Raw genomic sequence first — 14,088 nt, forward strand, 5'->3', positions numbered from 1 at the left:
CCTCCCCCCGCGTGTGCGCCTTCTCACGCGAGACCACGAAGGGTCAGGCTGCAGTGAACCCTTCCCAGCCGGACCACGAGCCTTAACCAGGCGTCCAGCTGGCCTCCCCTGAAGCCCTCTCTCCTCACGCTAAAGGCTGCAGACTCATCACCCGGATGGCTCTCTCCACCCAGATCAGCGTCAGCCAGGCCACCGGGACAAATACAGACCTCCAAGCAGCTGCATTAAAGAAATCAGAAAGAAATGGATGATACTGATGCTAACAGTACGTGTTATTTAACCCCAGGCACCCTCCGCCTACCACAACAGCGAACGTTGTTGCTGAGCTGCCCTGCGTCCGGGCCTGGCGTCTTCACACCCGCAGCGCCTGTCTCCGCAGGGCTGGCTCCAGGTGCCCGCAGGCCTCCAGGTCAGCCGCTGCACCCTCACCCCAGGTCCCCTGAGTCAGCTTCGATGCTGCACTTGGTCTGCATGGCCAGTGGGGGAGACTGTGTCAGAGCAGTCCCTTGTGGGATCAGGGTCGGGAGGACATTTGGGGCCCAGGGCGGGACAGGGGCCATGTGGTCAGGACTGGCGAGGACCCAGACTTTCTGCCCTGGGACCCAGAGCCCCATGTGGGTGGTAGATGCCCAGCTCTGAGGGCAGATGCTGTCCTGGGCCCGGGGAACACCCGTCATGCCCAGGCCACAGGCCAGCCTCCCGGGGACCCCCACGCACCTTGTCCACTCTCAGGACACTTTCCCTCTGGCCTCGTGCTTGTTCATTGAAAAGAAGGATTGCCCTCCAGGAGCTCCCTGGGAAGTCTCGAGGGGGCTGAGCGACCCCCACCGCCCTCTTCGACCTGCTGCAGTGAGAGGGGGGAGGAGGTGAGGGATGATGGCAAGGACAGAGCAGGCCTGGAGGGTGGGGTGGGGGGTGGACTCGGCCCCCAGGTAACAGGAAACGCTGCCCTCCAGCTTCTCCCCAGGAGGGTGGGCAGTGAGACGGTGGGTCTGAGAGACCAGGGCCCCAGGCAGGGGGCAGGGGCCCCGTCCTGATCACTGGGGAGGATTGTCCTCACCCTGTCCTCTTGGCCACAGCGTGACCCCCAGAGGACTGAGGTCACACAGTAGGCCACCTCCCTGGATCTAGAGGGATGGGGGTTGCAGACCAGGGGGCTCCTCCAGTGGCAGACAGACTTCCCCAAACCTTCGTGGCCTTACCTTCAGGAACCCCACCAGGTTCTCATGCTGAAGATCCAAAACCATCCCCTCTGGGTGCTGAAGAACGGCAGTGAGACAGCCCAGAGAGCCAGTCTCCACGGAGGATGAAGTTTGATCACAGGGTTATGGGTGCCCGCCACTGACCACCACACCATCGGGGGCCCACTGTGACCCAGGGGTCATAGCTGAGAAAGCCACAAGTGCAGAATCCACACGAGGAAGGGCTCTGGGGACCCCAGCGACCAGGGGAGACGGACGCCAGGACCTGGGGGGGGCTGCAGCCTGAGGACCGTGAGTCTCGCAGGAAAGGCCCACTCAGCGCCGTTCCCATGACCCCGTGCTGGTCTGTCTGCCAGCAACTCAGTGCAAGGCGGGAAAGGTCCGAGGGAAACACAGTCAGGGGAGCAACTGAGCCATCAGAGCCAGACCCAACAAGATAGAGCAGAGATTTGAGGACCTTGAGAAGAGGGATTCAGAACACCTGTGATGACCCATGAAGGCCCCAGTGAGAAAACGGACAAGATCACAGCACACGGGTAGGGTCAGCAGAGACAAAACTCTCAGAAAGGTCCCAAGGAGATGCGAGGAGTCAGCCGCTGCAGGAACGAAGGCAGGCTCAGCAGTAGTCGGCCACGGCGAAGGAAGAGTCCACGAGCTAAGGCGGGCTGACATCATAGAGAAAGGAGGACACAGGTCACCCATAGGACAGTCCAGCAGTGCAGCAAGTGTGCCCCCGGGGCCCCGGGAAGACACGGGAGAGCGGGCGGGGAGGAGAATTTGACGCAACAACTGCTGGGAACTTTCCGGAAGTAATGACAGGCACCAAACCACAGGAGCAGGAAGCTCCACGTGAGCGGGAGGAGACGGAGGGACAGGGGCTCGCGGTGAACGGAGGCGGGGGTGCTTGCCTCTGCAGGGGCGCAGCCTTCTCTCCAAGACAGTGAAACAGGAGGGGAAGGGAGCCGTACCTGGTGGTCCTCCTCCAAAACAGGGAGCCCAAATCTGATGTCCAAACACTCAGACCAGTCATACTGCAGGGACGGCTACGAAACACCTGGCCCATCTCCCTCGAGGCAGGCCACGTCTGAGAAGCTGTCACGGCCGAGAGAACCAGTGCTGGCTCATCCCGGACAAGGTCCTGGGACGTTTGGTAAACACTGAGGCAGTCTGAAAACACCGTGGACTTTGGAGAATAGTAATGCCCAACGAGGCTGGTAGGCGAACATCCCGCACTAGCCCACGTGAGACACTAGCTCAGGGAAGCGGTGCCTGGCCCAGGGATTCTCGGTGCCACCTCAGCAGCTTCCCTGTGACTTCAGAACTACGCTGAAATTAAGTTTCTTTTAAAACAACAGAGAGTGAGTGAGAAAACGGTGGAATATTTTGACAGAGAGATGAGTGTGCTCAAAAAGACACACACGGAAATGCTACAGGTGAAAAGCACAAGTAAACAAGAAAGAGGTGAAAGCATCTTTAAGGAGACGCTCCCCCTCTGAAGGCACTCTGAGAGTGTGAGGGGGCTGGAGGGGGCCCTGGGTGGGCCCTGGTCCAGCCGTGTGAGGCGCCCCCATCTGGAAATAATCAGGTTAGCTCTCCCTTGGCTGGCATCCAGCTGGGCCCCACAGTTTCTGGGCAGCCCCCAGGCCCGCTGGCCCACAGGGACCAGAGAGCTCCCTGCCCCCGACGTCACCTGCCCCCTTCAGTCAGGGTTCCCGCGGTTCCCAGGTCAACTCTGGGGAAGCAGCTGCTTCGCCCCTCAGCCCAGGACACGAGCATCCCTCATGGAGGTTCCGCAGGGCCAGCTGGCCCGGCCGCGTCTTGGGCAGAGGCCCATGCCCTGATGACCTCACAGGCTTCCCTAGCCCCAGCCTCCCGTCCTCAGCCACCCAGAGCCCGAGGTGCCTGTTCCAGACAGGACTGAGGCGGGGTGCCCAGATGGCACGGCTCCTGGACTGGCCAGCTAGGGTGGGGAGTGAGCTCATGGGGGCGCCTTCCACAGCCCAGATGTGAGCCCCTGGTGACCGTAGCATCCCCACCTCCCGAGCGTCAGGGGCAAGCAGAGACCCCCGGTTCCGGGTGCATGAGAGCCTCAGTCAGGGGGCAGAAGCCTCCCACCCGCATTCCCCACCCTGCAGCTTGTGGTAAGTCATCGCCCTTGGGTGGCACAGATGCTTCAAGACCAGCCCTGCCCAGGCCAGGCTCCTGACTGTGTGACCCCAGAAAAGTCACTCAGCGTCTCTGGACCCCACTGTTACCAGCAAACCGGAGTGTTTGAACTGAAGAGGCCTGTGGTGACCTCAGGGTCATGAAGAGGAGGGCTGGAGAGGGCCTGGGTCCCCGCGAGGCAGCCCCACTACAGACAGCACCTTCAAGGTCACGGAACTCGGAGCCCAGGGCTTCGGGCCGGGTCCCCGCTGGTCGTGCCTTGGTTGTGGGAGGCCTGCCCTCGAAAGCTCAGGCGGGGTCAGTGCCCCCGTGCTGGTCTGGACTCTGTGAGCCCGACACCTGCCTTCAGGAGCAGGCAGCTGGACCCTGGGACGGCTCGGGGTGGCCAGAGCTCGCAAGGCTGGTCACTGTGGGGGCCGCACCCCAGCCTGGGCCCTGCCCTTCCCCTCCCCTGCTGGCCTCCGCACCTGCCCACGGTGAGGGCACCCTGAGGACAGAGGCCCTGGCGACTCTGAGTCTGAACGAGGCAGAAAGGACACGTGGACGGAGGCTGGCATGCAGAGCCTGAGGAGCTGACTGCTTCAGGGCGGCAGGCAAAGCCAGCAGAGAGAGGCACAACCCAGACGCCAGCCTCCCCGGGACTCAGGAGGAAGGGGGACCCCGCCGGGTCGACACAGACTGAGCTCAGAGGCTGAGCCTTCCCAGATGGAGGGGCCCATTCAGTTAGAAACGGCCTCGAGGGGGCTTCCAAGGTGGTCCAGGGGTTGAGCGCCCCCTGCCAGCGCAGGGCACAAGAATTCGGTCCTGGACTGGGAAGACCCCATGTGCGAAGCACTGAAGTGCGCGCACCACAGCCCCTGAGCCGGTGCTCCGGAGCCTGGCAACCGCTGACGCCGGGGAACGTGGAGCCTGGGCTCCACACAGAAAGCCGGGCACTGCCTCTAGAGGGGAGCCCCGGCTCCTCACAGCTGGAGCTCGCAGAGACCTGGCGCAGCCAAGACAACAACAACAACCACCACAAGGGGCCCTCCTGGATTTGTTCAGAGGAAGAGGCTGCAAACCATGCAATTAGAAACGGGAGGCTGCTTTCCTGGCGCGATTTCCCTGACCCGCGGCCGCTTGGGGTGCCAGGTGGCTGGAGGGCTGGCGGGGCGCGGGGCACGGGGTGCGGGGCGTGGGGCACAGAGTAGGGGCCCTTGCACAGCCCAGCCCCCGTCTGGTCGTGTGTGCCCACGTTCGCGTCTCTGAGGGGCCGTCTCCCCAGGAGGAGCAGGGTGGCCCAATCCCCCGGATTGGCCTGTGTGGATGCAGGGCCTGGGCTGACTGAGGCGGCCCTGAGGCCCGGGAGATCTGAGGCCCATCCACGCATCCTGCTTCACGCAGGCCAGCTGTGAGCGGGCCAGCTGCTGGACATAGCCACACGCCCCACTGACAGTGGGAGGCGACACAGCGTGCAAACCACACCCATGCCAGCTGTGGTGCAGGGTGGGCAGGGTGCCAGTGCTGGGGGCAGGATTCCCACGCAGCATTTTTCATCTGATGTCTGGCAGGAGATGGACAATGTGGGCAAGTGAGGCCAGGCCCACCCTCCCGCCTGTGCAGAAAAGAAGGGGAGACAGGCTCGGCGGGTGGGGCCACTGTGCCCCCGCCCAGGGCCAGAGCAGAGCTCACGAGGCCAGCGCCTCCATGCCGCCCGAGGCCCACGAGCCCTGGTCATGCTGGGCTCGGCCGCCAGCCGCCACGTCCACTCACACGCCTCCCTGGCCTCCAGTCTCCGAGGAGCGTCCTGATAACAGGCTGACTGGCCACGCCAGCAGTGCTCTGTGTGGTGAATTGAGGAGAGGGTGGACTCCCCGCTTGTGGAGGCTGACGAGGGACCAGTGGCTGGGGGTCAGTGGGAGTGTCCCTGGATGCCTCCGTCTCAGCTTCAGCAGAGACCTGCCCCCTGGACCCCCAGGTCTGTGCCCCGATCCCTGGCTTAGAACTCGCACTTTCCCGACAACCCGAGCTCACACTCTGGTCCTGGCACGCAACCCTTTGACCTGTGTTCACACAGTCACTTCTTTGCGAAACTTTTGAAAGAAAGACGCTCTAAATTTTGGTCAAGACCGCAGCCTCCTTCCTCTCTATGCTGGCCTCCAGGTCACCACCAGGGGCCCTGGCCGGGCTAAGACCGTGGAGGTGGGGGCGGGGGCACCGGCCATCTGTCAGGGGCCCCGTTTAGCCCAGACACCTTCCTGTCATCCTGGACACAGGCCAGCCATCGTGGGATAGCCAGGAGTCCCAACATGGATCAGCGTTGTTATGAAAAGAAAACCCTGGGTCAAACAAAACATAGGTCACCTGGCGTGTCCACCCCTGGAGGCTTTGACACCTGTGTGCTGACTGGAGCTGCCCCCTTGAACCTAGCATGGCTGTGGGCCATGACTCCTGCCCCCCGGGGGGCAGGTCACTATCACTCCAGGTCCCTGTGGGCCCACCTGGCTGTCAACACTGGCACAGAGGCCTCAGTCTTGGGCGCTGCTGCCCTCTGACTTTGCCCCCTTTGCCCCCTTTGCCCCACTCTTGCCTGGCTGGGTTGGAGGCCCCTGGGTCCCTGTGATGCTCAGGTGGCCTCCGAGAGGCATCGACTCTGGGAGAGCCTCTGCCAGGGGAACGTGGGGCCTGGGGTCTCTGGGCTGAGCCCTAAAAACTCTCCTGCCTGCTCAGGGGACCCCAAACAGCCTTCTGTTGCCCCTCGATGTAGGGGAAGGATTGGAAGCTCCTGAGAACCCTCCGCCCGCCTCTCCGGGAAGCCGACCAAATGGTTTCCCTGGAAGCAGTTCCCCTCCCAGCCCCACCTCCCGTGGTCCCTGCTTTCTGGACTCACCCCGAGCCAGAGAAGGAATTCGTCCTTCCTGAGGGGACCTCACAATGGGCCTGGGCTCCCACAGACACAGCGGCAGGGAGCCCCGGGAAGGCTGCAGGGAGTGGGGGGGCACAGAACCAGTGCAGGGCCTGGCGTCCCACCCTCAGCCAGGGAAACTTATTCTCACTGCTTCCACAGACGGGGCTTTCAGCAGAGACGGCTCTTGAGGGAAACTTCCTGGAGTTTCTAAAATCTGAGATGTGCTGGATGAATATGAGTGGCCGTGTTCCGGGCTCAGAGGGAATCTGGCTCCCTAAGGTCCTCACTGTGAGGGTCTGCTGGAGTGAGGCCTGCTGGAGTGGGGTCCCCTGTGAGGGTCGCTGTGTGGGTCCGCTGGAGTGGCAGGCGCAGCCCCTCTCCCCAGGCTGTCTGAGTGGAACAGCCACCCCCGGGGCTGTAGTGAGCCTCTGTGGGGCAATAGGCCACACATCCGCTCTGATCTGGCCCCCAGGTCACCGCCGGGGGCCGTGGCTGGGCTCTGTAAGAGCGTGGAGATGGGGGTGGAGGCACTGGCCACCTGCTCAGGACCCCGTTTAGCCCGGACGCCTTCCTGTCATCCTGGACATGGGCCAGCCCCCCCGGGACTGCGGGAGCCCCCCCCCAACCAGGGCCTGCGTGCACAGGGAGCCTGCGGCGAGTGTGGCCGCGCTGCGGTGGCTGCACAGAAGCGAGCAGCCGCGTGACGGGCACACGTCCAGCCCCGGACGCCGGCCGGAGGGGTCAGCAGGCACAAGAGGAAGGGAAGGAGCCGCTTTCTCAAGACAAACACGGGGGGCCCAGAGGAGCCGAGCCTGTCGACCGGTGTGGCCTCCTCCCCCTGAGGGCACACCTCCCTGGGGCCCAAGCTCCGCCCCCCGCCCCCTGGGGCACACCTCCCTGGGGCCCAAGCTCCGCCCCCCGCCCCCTGGGGCACACCTCCCTGGGGCCCAAGCTCCGCCCCCTGCCCCCTGGGGCACACCTCCCTGGGGCCTAAGCTCCGCCCCCCACCCCCTGGGGCACACCTCCCTGGGGCCCAAATCCAGCTCTGGCTCTTCCTGTCTGGCAGCCTCAGGTGGTTATTTCATCTCAAAAGCCATGTCTTCCTCTGTGTGTGTGTTCAATACGTTACCCAGACCTCCACCCCCAGCTTCCTCATGCCCACCACAATAGGTTTGCCTGGAGTCGGGGAAAGGACAGACACAGGGGCCACCCTGGCCCGGGGGTTCTGGGGGTCCTGCCCCCACCTCCCTGTGGGCCTGGAAGTCAGCACTGAGGCGGGGGCAGGTGGGCCCCAGGCTGAGCAGCTCAGCCCCTGTGGACAGACGCTCCAAATTTCAATAGCAGGACAGTCGACAGAGTAGGCTGGACTCTGCCCAGAGAAGAGTCAAGGCCCACACGTTCCTCATTCTGAAGCCAAGGAGACTTTCCTGACTGCATAGGCACAGAGCCGCTCTCTGGAGGTCAAATGGAGGGCATCACCTCAGAGTACGAGGTAACCCACCCACGAGCCCCTTCACGGGAGCCCATCTTGGCTGAGAGACGAGCACACACCTGGGAGGACCCTGAGATAAACCAAGTATCCAAGTATGGATTCAGAACCGGGCAGAGCAGGAGGACTCTCAGAGGAGACCCAGAAGTGGACCCAGAACCGGGCAGAGATGGAGGACAGGAAAAACCATAGCCTTGACTAGACGGACCTTTGTTGGCAAAGTAATGTCTCTGCTTTTGAATATACTGTCTAGCTTGGTCATAACTTTCCTTCCAAAGAGTAACAGTCTTTTAATTTCATGGCTGCAGTCACCATCTGCTGTGATTTTGGAGCCCCCAAAAATAAAGTCTGACACTGTTTCCCCATCTATTTGCCATGAAGTGATTGGACTGGATGCCATGATCTTTGCTTTCTGAATATTGAGTTTTAAGCCAGCTTTTCCACTCTCCTCTTTCACTTTCATCAAGAGGCTCTTTAGTTCTTCTTCACTTTCTGCCATAAGGGTGGTGTCATCTGCACATCTGAAGTTATTGAAATTCTCCCAGCAACCTCGATTCCAGCTTGTGTTTCATCCAGCCCAGCATTTCTCATGATGTACTCCGGATATAAGTTAAATAACCAGGGTGACAGTATACAGCCTTGAATTACTCCTTTCCCAGTTTGAAACCAGTCTGTTGTTCCATGTCCAGTTCTAACTGTTGCTTCTTGACCTGCATACAGATTTCTCAGGGGGCTGGTAGGATGGTCTGGTATTCCCATCTCTTTAATAATTTTAGTTTGCTGTGATCCACACAGTCAAAGGTTTTCATGTAGTAAATGAAGCAGAAGTAGACGTTTTTCTGAAATTCTCTTGCAGCTGAATACCCTTCTTTGCCCAGTGCCTACAAAAATGAGCACTCAGTGAACAGAGAAGTAAGGTTTAAAATCATAAATTATAACCAAGGTGACAGAGAAAGAAAACATAACTTCAAAAATGATCATCCATATGTTTGAGGCTTAAGTTCCAGTCATAAATAATTCAGAAAGGTTTCCAGTCATAAACGGTAAACCAGGTGTTAGGAAAAGGGTTCTAGTCGCCGATCATAAGTAAGGTGATAGTGGCTTCCTGCCAAAACATACCCCGGTAATGGAGAAAACCGATGTCCAGTCCAAAGGGCAGCACGGCTGGTAGAAGGAAAGTTTGCCGGTCGTGAACAGTAACTCAGATGATAAAGGTTTCCTGTCAAAAGTGTTACCTCAGGTGATAGAGACCGAAGGCCTCCGAGTGTAAATGGTAATGTGATTGAGACCAAAAGTTTTTCAGTAACAACAGCTCCAGTGGCGGATACGAGTCCACTCACAGTGATAACCCAAGTGCTAGAGAAAGTAGGTTTCTGTCATAAATGCGAAGGCAGGGGATAGATGGAAAGGCTATTCAGTTATGAAGGAACACTCTTGTGATGGAAAAGGTTTCCTGTTATAAATTATGATGTAGACGTTGGGCAAAGAAAAGCGTTCAGGTGCAAATGATAATCCAGGTCATGAAAAATAAGGTTCCTCATCACAAATGAAACCAAGCCATGCCCGTGGGGCCCCCCATGGGGGGGTCATGGTGGAGAGGCCTGACAGAATGTGGTCCGCTGGAGAAGGGAACGGCAAGCCACTTCAGTATTCTTGCCTTGAGAACCCCATGAACAGTATGAAAAGGCAAAATGATAGGATACTGAAAGAGGAACTTCCCAGGTCAGTAGGTGCCCAATATGCTACTGGAGATCAGTGGAGAAATAACTCCAGAAAGAATGAAGGGGTGGATCCAAAGCAAAAACAATACCCAGCTGTGGATGTGACTGGTGATAGAAGCAAGGTCCAATGCTGTAAAGAGCAATATTGCATAGGAACCTGGAATGTCAGGTCCATGAATCAAGGTAAACTGGAAGCGGTCAAACAAGAGATGGCAAGGGTGAACGTCGACATTCTAGGAATCAGCGAACTAAAATGGACTGGAATGGGTGAATTTAACCCAGATGACCATTACATCTACTACTGCAGGCAGGAATCCCTCAGAAGAAATGGAGTAGCCATCATGGTCAACAAAAGAGTCTGAAATGCAGTACTTGGATGCAATCTCAAAAACGACAGAATGATCTCTGTTCATCTCCAAGGCAAACCATTCAGTATCACGGTAATCCAAGTCTATGCCCCAACCAGGAATGCTGAAGAAGCTGAAGTTGAGCGGTTCTATGAAGACCTACAAGACCTTTTAGAACTAACACCCAAAAAAGATGTCCTTTCATTATAGGGACTGGAATGCAAAAGTAGGAAGTCAAGAAACACCTGGAGTAACAGGTGTTTGGCCTGGAATGAGGAATGAAGCGGGGCAAAGACTAATAGAGTTTTTCCAAGAAAATGCACTGGTCATAGCAAACACCCTCTTCCAACAACACAAGAGAAGACTCTACACATGGACATCACCAGATGGTCAACACCGAAATCAGAGTGGTTATATTCTTTGCAGCCAAAGATGGAGAAGCTCTATACAGTCAACAAAAACAAGACCAGGAGCTGACTGTGGCTCAGATCATGAACTCCTTATTACCAAATTCAGACTCAAATTGAAGAAAGTAGGGAAAACCGCTAGACCATTCAGGTATGACCTAAACCAAATCCCTTATGATTATACAGTAGAAGTGAGAAATAGATTTAAGGGCCTAGATCTGATAGATAGAGTGCCTGATGAACTATGGAATGAGGTTCGTGACATTGTACAGGAGACAGGGATCAAGACCATCCCCATGGAAAAGAAATGCAAAAAAGCAAAATGGCTGTCTGGGGAGGCCTTACAAATAGCTGTGAAAAGAAGAGAGGCGAAAAGCAAAGGAGGAAAGGAAAGATATAAGCATCTGAATGCAGAGTTCCAAAGAATAGCAAGAAGAGATAAGAAAGCCTTCCTCAGCGATCAATGCAAAGAAATAGAGGAAAACAACAGAATGGAAAAGACTAGAGGTCTCTTCAAGAAAATTAGAGATACCAAGGGAGCATTTCATGCAAAGATGGGCTTGATAAAGGACAGAAATGGTATGGACCTAACAGAAGCAGAAGATATTAAGAAGAGGTGGCAAGAATACATGGAAGAACTGTACAAAAAAGATATTCACGACCCAGATAATCACGATGGTGTGATCACTCATCTAGAGCCAGACATCCTGGAATGTGAAGTCAAGTGGGCCTTAGAAAGCATCACTACGAACAAAGCTAGTGGAGGTGATGGAATTCCAGTGGAGCTGTTTCAAATCCTGAAAGATGATGCTGTGAAAGTGCTGCACTCAATATGCCAGCAAATTTGGAAAACTCAGCAGTGGCCACAGGACTGGAAAAGGTCAGTTTTCATTCCAATTCCAAAGAAAGGCACTGCCAAAGAATGCTCAAACTACCACACAATTGCACTCATCTCACACGCTAGTAAAGTAATGCTCAAAATTCTCCAAGCCAGGCTTCAGCAATACGTGAACCGTGAACTCCCTGATGTTCAAGCTGGTTTTAGAAAAGGCAGAGGAACCAGAGATCAAATTGCCAACATCCGCTGGATCATGTAAAAAGCAAGAGAGTTCCAGAAAAACATCTACTTCTGCTTCATTGACTATGCCAAAGCCTTTGACTGTGTGGATCACAATAAACTGTGGAAAATTCTTCAAGAGATGGGAATACAAGACCACCTGACCTGCCTCTTGAGAAATCTGTATGCAGGTCAGGAAGCAACAGTTAGAACTGGACATGGAACAACAGACTGGTTCCAAATAGGAAAAGGCTGTATATTGTCACCCTGGTTATTTAACTTATATGCAGAGTACATCATGAGAAACGCTGGACTGGAAGAAGCACAAGCTGGAATCAAGATTGCCAGGAGAAATATCAATCACCTCAGATATGCAGATGACACCATCCTTATGGCAGAAAGTGAAGAGGAACTAAAAAGCCTCTTGATGAAAGTGAAACAGGAGAGTGAAAAAGTTGGCTTAAAGCTCAACATTCAGAAAACGAAGATCATGGCATCCAGTCCCATCACTTCATGGGAAATAGATGGGGAAACAGTGGAAACAGTGTCAGACTTTATTTTTTGGGCTCCAAAGTCCCTGCAGATGGTGACTGCAGCCATGAAATTAAAAGACGCTTACTCCTTGGAAGAAAATTTATGACTAAGCTAGATAGTATATTCAAAAGCAGAGACATTACTTTGCTGACTAAGGTCTGTCTAGTCAAGGTTATGGTTTTTCCTGTGGTCATGTATGGATGTGAGAGTTGGATATGAAGAAGGCTGAGAGCTGAAGAATTGATGCTTTTGAACTGTGGTGTTGGAGAAGACTCTTGAGAGTCCCTTGGACTGCAAGGAGATCCAACCAGTCCGTTCTAAAGGAGATCAGCCCTGGGTGTTCTTTGGAGGGAATGATGCTAAAGCTGAAACTCCAGTCCTTTGTCCACCATATGCGAAGAGTTGACTCATTGGAAAAGACTCTGATGCTGGGAGGGATTGGGGGCAGGAGGAAATGGGGATGACCGAGGATGCGATGGCTGGATGGCATCATGGACTCGATGGACGTGAGTCTGAGTGAACTCTGGGAGATGGTGATGGACAGGGAGGCCTGGCGTGCTGCGACTCGTGGGGTCGCAGAGTCGGACACGACTGAGCGCCTGAACTGAACTGAGGGCATCTGTTAAGACTGAGCGCCTGGACTGCACTGAGCTGAATCACCAATGATTAGAGAAAGAAGGACTTCCCGTCAGAGGTGGTGACTCAGGTGATTGAAAAGAAGGTGCCAGTCATGAGCTAAAACTTGGAAAATTTTTAGATGTCAGTGGTATCTCAGTAATAGATAAGGAAGGCTTCCAGTCATAAGTAATGAGTCAAGTAATGGAGAACAAAGATTTCCTGTCATAAATCATAAATTAGTTCATAAAAAAATAAGGTTTCTAGCCATAAGATACCTCAAAGTGTCTCCAGTCACTAATGATAACTCAGCAGATAAGAAACAAAGTTTCCAGTCCCAAATTTTACCTAAAAGAGATACGTACAAATAAGGCGGGTCCAGTCACAAGTCATAACATGGTCACAGAAAGAAGTGCTTCCATCAAACATCATAATCAAGATATAGAAAAAGAATCTGACTCATAAATGGAATTTCAAGGGAACGACAGAGGATGAGATGGTTGGATGGCATCACCGACTCGATGGACGTGAGTCTGAGCAAGCTCCGGGAGATGGTGACGGACAGGGAGGCCTGGCGGGCTGCAGTCCTTGGGGTTGCAAAGCGTCGGACACGACTGAGCGACTGAACTGAACTGAACTGAACTGATAAGGTCATAAGTTTCCCAGTATCACACGATGACTCAGGAGACAGAGAAAGAGGCTTCATGTCATAAATGAAAAGTTAAGTGATGGAGAAGGGAAAACTGCAATCATGAAGGGTGAAACACAAGAGAGAAAGAGGGTTCCCAGTCACAAAGGAAAAGTCAGGTGACAGAAAAGAAAGTTTCCCAGCCATAAATGATAACTCAGGTGAGAGAGAAAAATTCTGTCATCATGATGATTCGGGAAATAGAGAGAGAGGATCTCCAGTCATAAATGGTAACCGTCAACAGTGGTTGACGACAGAAAACTTTCTACGTTTACTTGATTACGCAAGTGATAAAGAACGATCCAAGCCGTAAAAGATAAACCATGTGATAGAGTGTTTCCAGTTCTGAATAACTCAGGTGACACAGAAATCTATCAAGTGAGAGAAAATGAAAGCTTTTCAATCAAAACTTGTAACTCAGGCGATAGGGAAAGAATGCTTCCAGGTTTAGGCCATAATTCATAGGCTAGAAAAGAGGGTTTTGAGTCACAAATGAGAACTTATAGAGAAAGGTTTCCAGTCATGAGTAATCATTCAGGTGATACAGAGAGAGGGTTTCTAGTCAAAGAAGAGAACTGAGGTGATAGAGAAAGAAGATTTCTGGTCACAAATAAGGCGGGAAAGAAGGTTTCCAATAACTAATGATTCAAGTGACAAAGAAAAAGTGTTTCACTCATAAATGATACGTCAGTTGAGAGAAGGAAGCTTTCCAGGCCTAAATGTTGCCAGGTGATAAAAAGACAAGGTAGCTTGTCATAAGTTATGGAGAAAGAAGATTGTTCGGCCATAGATGGTCACTCAGGAGAGAAAAAAATTCAGTCATGAATGGCAACGAGTCAATAGAGAAAGAAGGCTTCTAGTCAGAAATGGCAACCGACATTATAAAAAGCCTTCCACCATAAACAACAACTCGGGTCACAGAAGAAGACTTTTCGTCACAAAGGTAACAGGGGTCACGGAGCAGGAAACGTTCCG

Source organism: Capricornis sumatraensis, chromosome 18 (assembly GCF_032405125.1).
Source record: "Capricornis sumatraensis isolate serow.1 chromosome 18, serow.2, whole genome shotgun sequence".
NCBI lineage: Eukaryota > Metazoa > Chordata > Mammalia > Artiodactyla > Bovidae > Capricornis > Capricornis sumatraensis.